Source organism: Lissotriton vulgaris, chromosome 1_1, assembly GCF_964263255.1.
Source record: "Lissotriton vulgaris chromosome 1_1, aLisVul1.2, whole genome shotgun sequence".
Lineage (NCBI taxonomy): Eukaryota > Metazoa > Chordata > Amphibia > Caudata > Salamandridae > Lissotriton > Lissotriton vulgaris.
This window is the reverse complement of record NC_141685.1, coordinates 753,539,408-753,551,811: the sequence shown is the minus strand read 5'-3', so window position 1 is coordinate 753,551,811 and position 12,404 is coordinate 753,539,408. Positions and strand designations below refer to the sequence as shown.

Sequence of the window (12,404 nt, the reverse complement as noted above, 5' to 3'; positions counted from 1 at the left end):
TGTTACTTAGCAACTGCTCTGTGTATCCTTGCACAACCTCCACCTTGCTGGAGGGAGTTCTGCATAATTTCACAAATGTGAAACTTGTTGACCACTTTTCATACTGTCACACATTTTTCCCAAGTGACCTATTGAACACTCGTCTTCTTTCCACAGTAACTTATTGTGATTATGTCATACTCTTGTACATCCTTACATAGAGATTTACAGGGCACCGGTTATATATTTTCATTGCATTAGATAGTAGGTCAATTCCCCTTCCTTATTCCATTCCACATCCTTATATTGTGACTTGCAGAGGCTGCTTTATACCACTAGAAATCTTACGCTTAAGCCTCTTACACCACTGCCCTATTGAGCACACTTTATACCCACGTACATCTTTCCAAAGTCTTCCCCTTAGTGGCCGTCATACCCTCAACGTCTGTCAGTAAAAACATATACAGCAGTCTCCACACCCAAGTGACAAAGTATCGATTTTTTAAACACTAACACTCTTTGATGCAATATCTATTAGTACATTTCTCTGCTATGCATATAGTTGGTACTACTGAGTATTTAGACTGGTCACATTGATTTGCAAAATATTGGGGCATATTATCAAGGGGGTTTATCTCCGTTTTTTTGGCTTTAAAAGCCAAGAAAGCGGAGATAAAATTATCTCCCTATTACCTAGCTGTCACTAACACCAGTTAGCGACAGCTAGTAGGAGATAGAGACCATCTTGGGCCCCACTTTGCATAGCAGTGATATTTATAACTAATGACATGCAAAGTGGGCGTGCCAAGATGTTAGCGACTGGAAACAGTCGCTAACATCGCTATCTCCTATTACCAACTTTTGGAGATATTCGCGCTAAGCGCGAATATCTCCAAAAGCTAACACCTGCCCTGAGCAGTTCTTAGCCATGTTATGCAATGGGAGGTGGATAACATGGCTAAGAGCATTAGCTCGGTAATGCATGAATATCGCTGACTTTTCAGCGATATTCATGCATTGCGGCCGATTTTTATCGCATTTGCGATAAACCTTGGTAATACCAAGGTTTAAATGCGATAAAAATCGCCGCAGCTCAGCGGTAAATTTTTGTCTCTAACCAAGCAATAGCGATAATTATCGCTATTGCTTGGTAATATGCCCCATTATTCCTTTTCTTAGTTGTCTTTCCATTCCCTTGAAGCTCTGCTGAGCAGTCTCGGAGCATCGCGCTCTTTTCTATTCTCGTGCAAGGATATTCAATGTTTGGCATTGTTACTTTGGAGTTATAGTATTTTCACTGGTCAGCTTGCAAGAAATATTGGTGCACTGGTGCCATATGTCTTTGGGCCCGTTGTTTAGGTGGCATCAGTTTCCACGACACCTCAAGCTGTTTACCTGTAGCAATTCATCATTTGTTGTTGGTGCTGCGCCTCTCTCTGCCTATTGGCCAGTCTTTGCTTGGCCAGCATCAGCATCAACAATGTGAGGTTTCTGTTTGCCGCAGGGATACTGTCATGATACTTACCTATTAGGCGGTGACTGTTTCAAGGACGTTGGTCGCATGGATTAAAGAGCAGAGAAATAACTAGGTGCATGCGTCGTAGGTAGCTTTCCCTGATATTTATATTCACTCCAGGACCAGATTGTGCACCTGGTTGTATCTATATCAGTTGTTGGGGGAGTACCTATCAAGCATATCAGACCACTTAAATGAATTGGAGCTATATTATCTTGGTCTACCCTTACGTGGGACTGTCACATCGACGGTAAGGGGTATATTTTTTAAAGGCTATGTGTGTTTTGGCAGCAGTATCATCTTCAGGAGTGACAACAGGCCAGCTAAGCAGTTTAATCCATTTCTCTATTTATTACTCTGTTTTTATCACGGTTTTCTCGTATAATCTCTTTGTCATTTCTGCTCACACGTATATACCAAAATTGTACTGAGGAGTCTACTAGTTGTAGGTGGTATTCTAGTTTGCATCTGCGTGTTGTCTGTTAGAGGCATTATAGTGGATGTAGCCCAATTTATGTATATCCTAGAATGCGCCACAAGTTTAAGAAGCTCTGTGATATATGATGAGGCATTTGTTTCTCGCAGTATCACATAGAGGGTGACATAGTCAGCGTAGGGTGAACTGATTCGCTTTCTTGAGGTGTAAGCTAGCCCGCTCTCTGCATGATGTTAGTGTAGTCTGTACGCAACTGAGCCCATCACGACAGCACGTAGAATAGGCAAGAATTAGCACCCTTTTTGTCCGTCTTGTGATTTGTATCAGAGCAGATTTTATCCTGTTTTGTCGAATGCGTGCCACCAGTTATGTATACAATATTTTGATCCAGTTGAGGAATCTTGTACTAAAGCCAAGGCAATTCTGTAAATGGAAGAGGTATCCCCATTCAAGAGAATCAAATGCTTGTGTTGCATATACATATATCACTGATCCTTCTGTTTTCGGGACTATGTAATGCAGTGGTGCAAACAGTCTTCTAAGGTTATGTAACATAGATCTGTTAGGTATGAAGTCCGACTGATCTGATCTGACAAGATCAGGTAGTAGGGGTTGGACTCTACTGGATGAGGCTTTTCCCAAAATCTTAGTGTCTGTGTTTATTAATGACACAGGTCTATCAGAGTCTGTCATGTATGGGGATTTTAAAGTGAAATAGGAACTTGGCACACCTTATTGTTTCTATAGTTTTTGTGTTGTTTTCCTTAATTATTCTACCTATTGCGTGCTATCAGGTGTCATGGGGCTGCCTATCCCCTATGTACGAAGAACCTAAATTAAGCGGGTAGTGAACATCTGTTACTTCCTGACCTGATGCACAGCCGAACTACGTTAGACTACTAATCTAGATTAATTCACACATTTTTACTCAGTTTTTTCATCAATTTCTCTTGGTTTTATTCACCGTATTCTTTTTCTGTATGATGAACACATTATTTTAGCATTTTTTAGCTTTTCATCTTATTCATATCATATCAAATATTGTTCATTTCCTATACAATTAATCGTTGGTGTGATGTAGCTCACACTTAACACAGCCCAAAACAATTGTTTACCGACGATTGAGGATTAATTGGCCCGATGCATTTCGGGACCCTGTCCCTTCTTCGAGAGCCTTCCTGCAAAGGAAATACATCTGTATCATATTTCACTTCTCAATATTTGCGTATTTACATTTACTTGTGTACTCTAAGGACACTTTAAGTTTCAAATCTTCCACCAATATAACGAATACAAACATGTCTTCTAGCATGTTCATCTTAACTTTCCACTTCCATTCCTGTATATTATCATATTTATGCAATTCCAAACCTCTAACTGATCGCGTTTTTACTCGGTCAATATTATGCTAATGGTTATAGTCTTTCAATTTTGTCAAAAGCGGAGAACTGGATGTTACACAGAGGTTCTCCTTGTATTGCGTAGCTGGAGATGGTGGGTACTAGATGGTTTGCTTTCAGGATGTTTTCACAATTTACTGAATTATGCATGGGAAAAGATGTTGATATTCTGTTAATCAGATCGTAAAACTGGGTATCTAGGGGAATACTAAAAATGATTAGAAATTCTTGAAAACGAAATTCCTACTGCGAGAACTGGGTGTGAAACATTTAAATAAAACACTACATGAACGAGAGCGGTGTCATTATTACCTTTTCGTTCGGTGTTGTATTCTTTACGATAGTGTGCAGCCTGGAGATGTAGATATACAGGGAACTGGAAAAGTAATAAATCTGATATAATACCGCATTAAATACTAGACGCTGCTGTGTGTGAAAAAGTCTATACTTTTTTTACCTTGCAGCATGAAATCACCTTCCTGCATGTGCTTGTGAGTAATGGGTTGATGCTCCCTTCTCAACGACTCTGTTTGTTGTTATCCTAAAGAAGTAACATAAAGTTTGGTTCAAGTCTTTGTTTTTATCGGATATGGCAAAACGGAAAGAAAGGTGAAAATCAGAATAGGAGAGCATAAGAGCATGATAAGAACCAAGAATACCAACTCTAATCTGGCAGCTCACTGGTTAGAAAAGCACCACAACATTTCTCAGTTAAGATTCCTAGTGATTGAGAAAATTGAGATTAAACCAGGGAGGGATAATCAAAAATTCTTGTCCCAAAGGGAAGTAATGCTAATCAAAAAATTCCAAACCATGGAACCGCTAGGGTTAAATGACAAACTGGATATGGGATGTTTTTTATAATTAAGTAACATGAAATGTTATACAATGTGAATCTAAACTTTGTGTTTCAACAGAATGTTAACAAACAATGACCAGTGAAAATTATGTCGAGCATCAAAAAGAGAATCAGTCGTATGGGGAAACAGATGCATTACATGTAGTGTATGTATTTCATTAATACACATGATAAAAGAATAGAACCTTGGAACAATACAGTAAGCACTCACAAGACTAAGTAATCATGCAATATTATTTCTGTATATCACCGATGTAAACTAGGCAGCTAAACCTCTTCATTTCATTTGATTTTGTTTGCATTTTAGTTCACCAACTATCAGTAACATTGGGTTTCCCCCCTTTTGTGAACAACCACCAGAAATTAACCAGTAGCATCATTCTAATCAATGTGATAATCAAAAATGTATTCCCATCCACATTGCTACTAATTAGATGTAGGAACAGGTCTATATCCAACAGTATGATTTTCAATGTGTCCTTACTCTGTTATAACATGGCGCCCAAAATTACACGATGTGAATACTTCCCTGAAAGGAAGTTTCTTTAATGAAGTCACAATACTTCACACCTTTATTAATAAGAACAAATGATCGATAAGATTCATATTAACATCCACACCGTTATTAGTTACTTTTCATTTCACATGTCTAAGGTAACTTCACACTGTTTCAACATGGCGCCCAAAAACGAAGAAGTAAATAGAGCCACTCGCTAGGTTAATAAAAGTATCGCATTCAAATCTCTCGAGATTTCGATGAACTGGAGTCTACGAGCCGATTGAACTAGTGACCGAGAAGTTTAAGTCTGGGAAAAAGAATTTGAGCCGGTAAGCTAAATGAGTGGTAAACGTGCAGACAGAAATAAACTAGGAGATAGCTTTTTAATCCCGTATCCGATAAAAACAAAGACTTGAACCGAACTTTATGTTACTTCTTTAGGATAACAACAAACAGAGTCGTTGAGAAGGGAGCATCAACCCATTACTCACAAGCACATGCAGGAAGGTGATTTCATGCTGCAAGGTAAAAAAAGTATAGACTTTTTCACACACAACAGCGTCTAGTATTTAATGCGGTATTATATCAGATTTATTACTTTTACAGTTCCCTGTATAACTACATCTCCAGGCTGCACACTATCGTAAAGAATACAACACCGAACGAAAAGGTAATAATGACACCGCTCTCGTTCATGTAGTGTTTTATTTAAATGTTTTACACCCAGTTCTCGCAGTAGGAATTTAGTTTGCAAGAATTTCTAATCATTTTTAGTAGTCCCCTAGATACCCAGTTTTACGATCTGATTAACAGAATATCAACATCTTTTCCCATGCATAATTCAGTAAATTGTGAAAACATCCTGAAAGCAAACCATCTAGTACCCACCATCTCCAGCTACGCAATACAAGGAGAACCTCTGTGTAACATCCAGTTCTCCGCTTTTGACAAAATTGAAAGACTATAGCCATTAGCATAATATTGACAGAGTAAAAACGCGATCAGTTAGAGGTTTGGAATTGCATAAATATGATAATATACAGGAATGGAAGTGGAAAGTTAAGATGAACATGCTAGAAGACATGTTTGTATACGCTATATTGGTGGTAGATTTGAAACTTAAAGTGTCCTTAGAGTACACAAGTAAATGTAAATACGCAAATATTGAGAAGTGAAATATGATACAGATGTATTTCCTTTGCAGAAAGGCCCCCGAAGAAGGGACAGGGTCCCGAAATGCATCAGGCCAATTAATCCTCAATCGTCGGTAAAAATTGTTTTGGGCTGTGTTAAGTGTGAGCTACATCACACCAAAGATTAAATGTATAGGAAATGAACAATATTTGATATGATATGAATAAGATGAAAAGCTAAAAAATGCTAAAATGTGTTCATCATACAGAAAAACAATACGGTGAATAAAACCAAGAGAAATTGATGAAAAAACTGAGTAAAAATGTGTGAATTAATCTAGATTAGTAGTCTAACGTAGTTCGGCTGTGCATCAGGTCAGAGAGTAACAGATGTTCACTACCCGCTTAATTAATGTATGGGGATTTGCCTGGTTTGAATATCGTTATCATCATCGCCTCTTTTTGGGTTGGAGGCTGGATGATTTTTTGGAGAGCATAATTAGACACCTATAGGAGCCTGGGCGCCAATTTGTCCACATATTCTTTATAGAACTGTGCACTCAGGTTGTCAAGGCCAGGAGCTTTTTCATTAGGGAGACTTTGAATAACATCAATGGTGAGGGGCACAACAAAATAAATTCTACGCGCTGGCTGTCACCAGGCTTGTGCCATGGAGTCCAGGACGGTGTCAAGGGTAGTTGTGTCTGGCTTAGGTTTGGCACTGTATACATCTGAGTAGTATGTGTGAAATTCGTCTCATGTTTGACTGGTTTCCTGAACTATTGTCCCATCTGATGCTGTCAATTGTGTGATTGGCGTATGTGCTCTGTGCTGCTTTACAAGGGTCGTTAGAGTCTTGCCAGGTCTGGAGTCCTCCTCATATATTCTTGTTCTGGCATCTCTGCTGTTAACCATTAACCTTTAAGTTACATAGGCACATCACTGTTTGCACCGTTAACCTCTAAATTACATTCACTCATCGTTGCTTCTTAAAATTCATCAAGTTTCGAGCGTGCTCCTGTCAGAGTGCTTCTGCTACCCTCTTTCTGATAAGCTGTCTCAAGCACTTTAAGCTCAGTCTCTAGTTTCACCACTCAAGCCCCGAGTCAGGACTCCACCTTGTTTGACTATACATGCCCCCTGATGACAGCTCTGGATGTTTCCCACAGCATTGCAGAACTGTCTCTGAGTTCTGATGTGTCTCAAAGGACATGTCTGCTTCCCGGCGCATTTCATCCTTGAACACTGGATCTTTAACTCCCAAATTAGAAGCCTCCAAGAAAATATTCTATGCACCTGGCCAGGCATCTGTAACTCCAAGATTTGATAGAGATGTAGGGAGGCACTCAGCACCTGCCATCCATGCACTTACCTCAGCGATTCCAAGCCAGTAAATCAGTCTTGACCAAGTGCCATGATATCCAGACATGCATTTGCCGTCTCTCAGTGTTGGATGCCTGGCTCACCAAAGGCCGATGAGGTTGTTATCTTCCATTATTTCCTGTAAGTGTTTCACCACTAGTGACTGTGGGTGTATGCTCATGCTTGAGCTGTCCATGCCCGGGTCTAGTATGGCATTGACGTCACCTCCCCAGATAAGAGTCTTAGGATTGTATTTAAAGTAGCTAGCCACACATTCCTGAAGTAGGTTGATGTATCCGTATTGGGGCTGTGTGTGCATATTAGTGTAGTGGGGTGTGGATTCATAAGTATGTGTAGGATAATTTGTAATTTTAAGCAAAGGTGCACCACAATAAAGAGATGTGCAAACTAAGGTCTCTAGTTTGTACACAAGAAATATCAAAGATCACATATAGAACAATTTTTTTTCAAAAAAGATTTTTCTTTATTCACTCCAAATGTCAAAGGACACAGCCGATGCGTTTCGTCCCTAAGGGGACTTCTTCAGGGCTGTATTACAACAAAACAAAGTCTCTATACATCCATCAAAAAGGAATTTGGTATGAATGCCCTTGAATTCTATCTGGGACAGAGAGCAGCAGAACACTTGGGCCACAATGAGATGTTGATGGAAATGACCAACATCATTCTATCAAAAAACTTTTTTCTTCACGACACTGCATGGTACCAACAGACGCAGGGAACTGCGATGGGTTCTAGGTTTGCTCCTGCTTATGCTGGGCTCTTTATGGGCTGGTTTGAGCGGGAGCATGCCTGGAGCCGTCGGGCAGCACTATGGTCGGACTATGTGATATATTGGGGCAGGTACATTGATGACGTTATAATGTTATGGAATGGACCTGTCCCGGACCTGCTAGCCTACTATGAATATCTGAATGACAATCCCTACAATATACGTTTCACTATGGAACATAATGATAAAGAGATTAACTTCCTAGATGTAACATTCTTTGTGAAAGATAATAAGATCAATAGCAGAACCCACAGAAAGGCAACCAGTTGCAATAGTACTTTACACTTTGCAAGTGCACACCCCCCACATGTCATCAACAACATCCCCTATGGGGAGATGATTAGGATGCGACGCAACTGTAGTACACCAGAGACTTTCCAGAACAGCATCAAGGAAACAACGGAACGCTTTAAACAAAGGGGTTACCCTCCCAGAATCTTGAATCGAGCATACAATAAAGTCACCAAAGTATCAAGAGACGCAACATTGGCATCATCAGAAAGAAAACAGTCTAAACAGTCATTCATTGCATTCACGACTGTCTATACGGAAGAAAGTGGCAGAATCTATAACACCTTGCGGAAACATTGGCATCTCCTGACGGCTATTCCTAGCCTTAAGGGACTTCTGCCGGCCAAACCTAGAGTGACATATAAACGAGGTAACAACCTGAGAAATACCCTTTGTCCTAGTTACATAACAAGAGAGAAAAAAACGGTCTGGTTACATAACAAGTTGCAAGGATTCTATACTTGTAGAGGTTGCAACATGTGTGACTTAGGCAGGGACAAAACCAAAGATTTCTGCTTCAATACCACACGAGTACATCGGATTAATCATTTTATAAGCTGCAATACAGAATATGTAGTTTACATTCTAGGATGCCCATGCGGTAAAATATATGTGGGCAGTACCAAACGGGCATTGAAGGTCAGAATACAGGAACATGTCAGAGCCCATAAAAATATGGATTTAAAGTACCCTTTGACTCATCATATGCAGGACAAACATACATCACAAGATACCATATGGTTTATGGGGGTAGACCATGTCCCTGTTCATCCTAGGGGTGGAGACAGACTCCTAGCTTTGAGGAAAAGGGAAGCAACCTGGATTTGCAGATTAAGAGCAGTGGAACTGGGTCACAATGTTGATGATGAGATGCACTATTTTTTGACATAATGCCTTTAGAAATTGTTAAGCACCTTCTTATGAAATTGTTAAGCACCTTCTTAAGAATGTACTACTTTTAATTTGACCCAGTAGGCTGCGGTTAGAATACTCAATTGGGAAAACAGTTCAAATTAGGGGTTGTTTTGATGAAAATGTCATTAATACAGGAAATGAATAAGATACGTGATACACATGTACATGCCAAATTGTAAAAGGAAAGCAAGACCCTTTTTTCTCTCTTTTTTTCTTTTTTTTTTTCTCTCTTTTTGGTAATTAGATACGCCCTCCCTACTCTTTTCTTTTCACTCTAACAACACATCTCATCGTAAGATAGTCCCATCTCACTATATAATACATTGAAGTTCGGATTAAGTATCCTATTTTTTATATTGTTGATAAACTTGAATTCACCACTATAAGATGGCCATCGCCGCGTTTTGGATGACATAGTGCTCAGATCGGTAGTATAGAGACTTTAAAACACTTTGAATTTATCATAAAGCCTTGAGGGGCGAGTTCATGCAAGAAAGTTATTCCTTTATTATTATGGAAACCGCTTATTTAAAGATTCGTCCCCCCCGTCATTGCGCAATAAATACGTTCTATTTTGGATCCTATTGGAGCTAACGTGCTCCGACACCATTCCAATATGGCGGCCGTCCAACTTCACTATAGGACGGAGTGAGGCTGTCATTAAGTCCTTTACTTATTTTATTATTTTTTACGAAAATAGTTACATTTTTCCGGTCTCACGTTCCCTTGTTGTATTTTTCTAGGGGCTTGTTCTCCCGTTGGTCCAAAATTAGACATTGCCTTATCTAAACCTATGAAGGAACTTTGTTTCGGATGGCCGCGGTATATGTTACAAGATGGCGACCGGTTTACATATTGAACTGGCTCGTTACATCTTTTTAATCACCAAGCACTTCCACACGTGTTTTCACTTTATCACTTTAATAGGGTATAAAAACCACGACCACTTTCATCCGGTTCCCACCAGGCTCTATACGAACTGGTCAAGACGAGAAGGGGATCGCGCTCGATTTGGGATTATCCTGTTGTTGGCAGTAAGTGATTATGCTAATAAAGCTGGTATATTTGGGAGTGTACGGTTCTCTAGTCTGGGTGTGTAGCGCACACAAATATTTCTCTCATCCCCAGCTCAGCATTTTGTTCACGATATACGGGGGGTGGACATCGAAAACTTAAGCCCAACTTTTGAAACCATGATCGAGCGAGGAGACACATTTAGAGTCCTCAGTAAAGCTAAATTCTGGGGACAGGTGAGGCTGTGAAGTCGGAAATATCATCACAGCACGTCCATAATTGGAACACGCGTTCTGTTTTAGGATGCATGACATTTCAGAGTTAGATGTTTTAGCCCCGAGGTTAGACTTAAGTTTACTCTTGTCTGCCCTGCAACTTGTTTAATAACAATACAAATGTCTTTTGTTACCTAGAGTCGGCCGCTGAGATTGAATCACCACGTACTGTGTTATAAATTAAAAAAGGAACTGCCGATTGGAGCCACTTAATAAAGGGCTCAGGTAATATGCGTTTAAAAACTGCTCTTCCCTGCCTATTCGACACTTGACGTAACCAGCAACACACAGGGGTAACGTGACTCTAAATGGTCTATTTCTCTTCGCCTTTACATTTTAGCACGATCCTTGACTCGCCGCAATCCTTGCACGAATTGGCTTCTTTGGATGCTACAAACGCGCATCCAAATGTAAGTGCATTTTTTCCATTCATCTTTTCATATGGACGTGGATCGTGGACTACACTGGGGCTCCCTCTAGTGGTGTATCACATCCGATTTCAGAACACAGGCTTTGCCTTTAGAATATTTCTGCTTTCAGAGCTATTCTAACAATTTGTGGTCGATTAAAATGTTGGACAGCTAACACCAACTAGCTCCCCTTCCACTTAGATGCTATGTAAAACACTTAGTTTAAACATTGTATTTATAATATTTCCTTATTTCTCAACAGTTTTAAATCGACTTTTGGATGTTATCCCCACAGAATTTGGGTCCCCTTACTTTTTATAACAGAACAAGTTCCTGTAAGTATCCTTTACCATATCCATTAGATGCACCCTCTTAGGTAAAAATAGCCCACTTTTTTATTATTTTTCAATATTTCTGTTTTATTTACTTTCGTTAGATATAATAAATTGATCTGCATACCCTATGGATTTGAGCTAGAGATCCTGAGACTGAATACAAACCAGTCATCGTCCTTGCAACGTTTCATCTTTGATAAACATACCTTCGTGTCCAAGGAGCCTCAACGACTAACTTTGGTAGGTCCCCACTCAGCGGTAGCAATGCCTTGGGGCACAATGTCTTACTTTGTCTACTCTTCTTAAGTTCCTTTAGCTAGGCCTAACCAACTATTATATCTGTCACATTTTTCTTGCTATAATTTTGTTATAATTCTTGCTTTCCTTAGGGGATGTTTCGGAACCCCAACATGCATGTTGCCTGTATTTAATTGATGTTCATACCTAATTGCCAAGATAGCAATTGGGAGATAGGATCTGTTTTCATTTTTTTGCATTGTTATGTTATCTCTCCAAATCCACATACATATAAAAAAAATTTCAACTTGTCTAAATTCCTATAATTTTCACATGACAAAATGCATGATGGCAACAATAAGGACATGCTTGATGTATATACTTTCTTGAGGGGTTTTCTTTGTTATTCTTATTAATGACCTTGGCCTGATGTCCTATATGGTTTTAGTACCTTGCAGAAGATATGTCCATGACATAGTTACACTGACATGCGCTTGTTTTTAATTATGTAATAAGTTGTAGCTCGGCTGAGTTTACAAACACTTTACAATTTTAATGGTGTGTTTATATGTCTTTTGTTTTGTTGTAATACAGCCCTGAAGAAGTCCCCTTAGGGACGAAACGCGCCGGCTGTGTCCTTTGACATTTGGAGTGAATAAAGAAAAATCTTTTTTTTTTTAAATTGTTCTATATGTGATCTTTGATATTTCTTGTGTACAAACTAGAGACCTTAGTCTCTTTATTGTGGTGCACCTTTGCTTAAAATTACAATTTGTATTTCAAGTTCTGTACACAACTGTCATTGTGATGGTGGGTGGTTTTCAGTGTGCACACTGCTCCCTTTTTCGTATTTAGAGGGAAAATACTAATTTGGCTATTGTGGTCAGTGCTCCGGTAAGGAAGGTTCCACCATCCGACTTGCTTCTATGTGTAGGATAATGTATCGTCCC

General features: G+C 39.4%; 1 protein-coding gene across 1 annotated transcript in view; it reads left to right on the top strand.

Annotated features, from left to right (window-relative positions):
* Positions 1-12,404, top strand: part of LOC147747765 (regulator of G protein signaling 8-like) — a 491,729-nt gene that overhangs the window by 426,775 nt on the left and 52,550 nt on the right. The window lies entirely within an intron of this gene.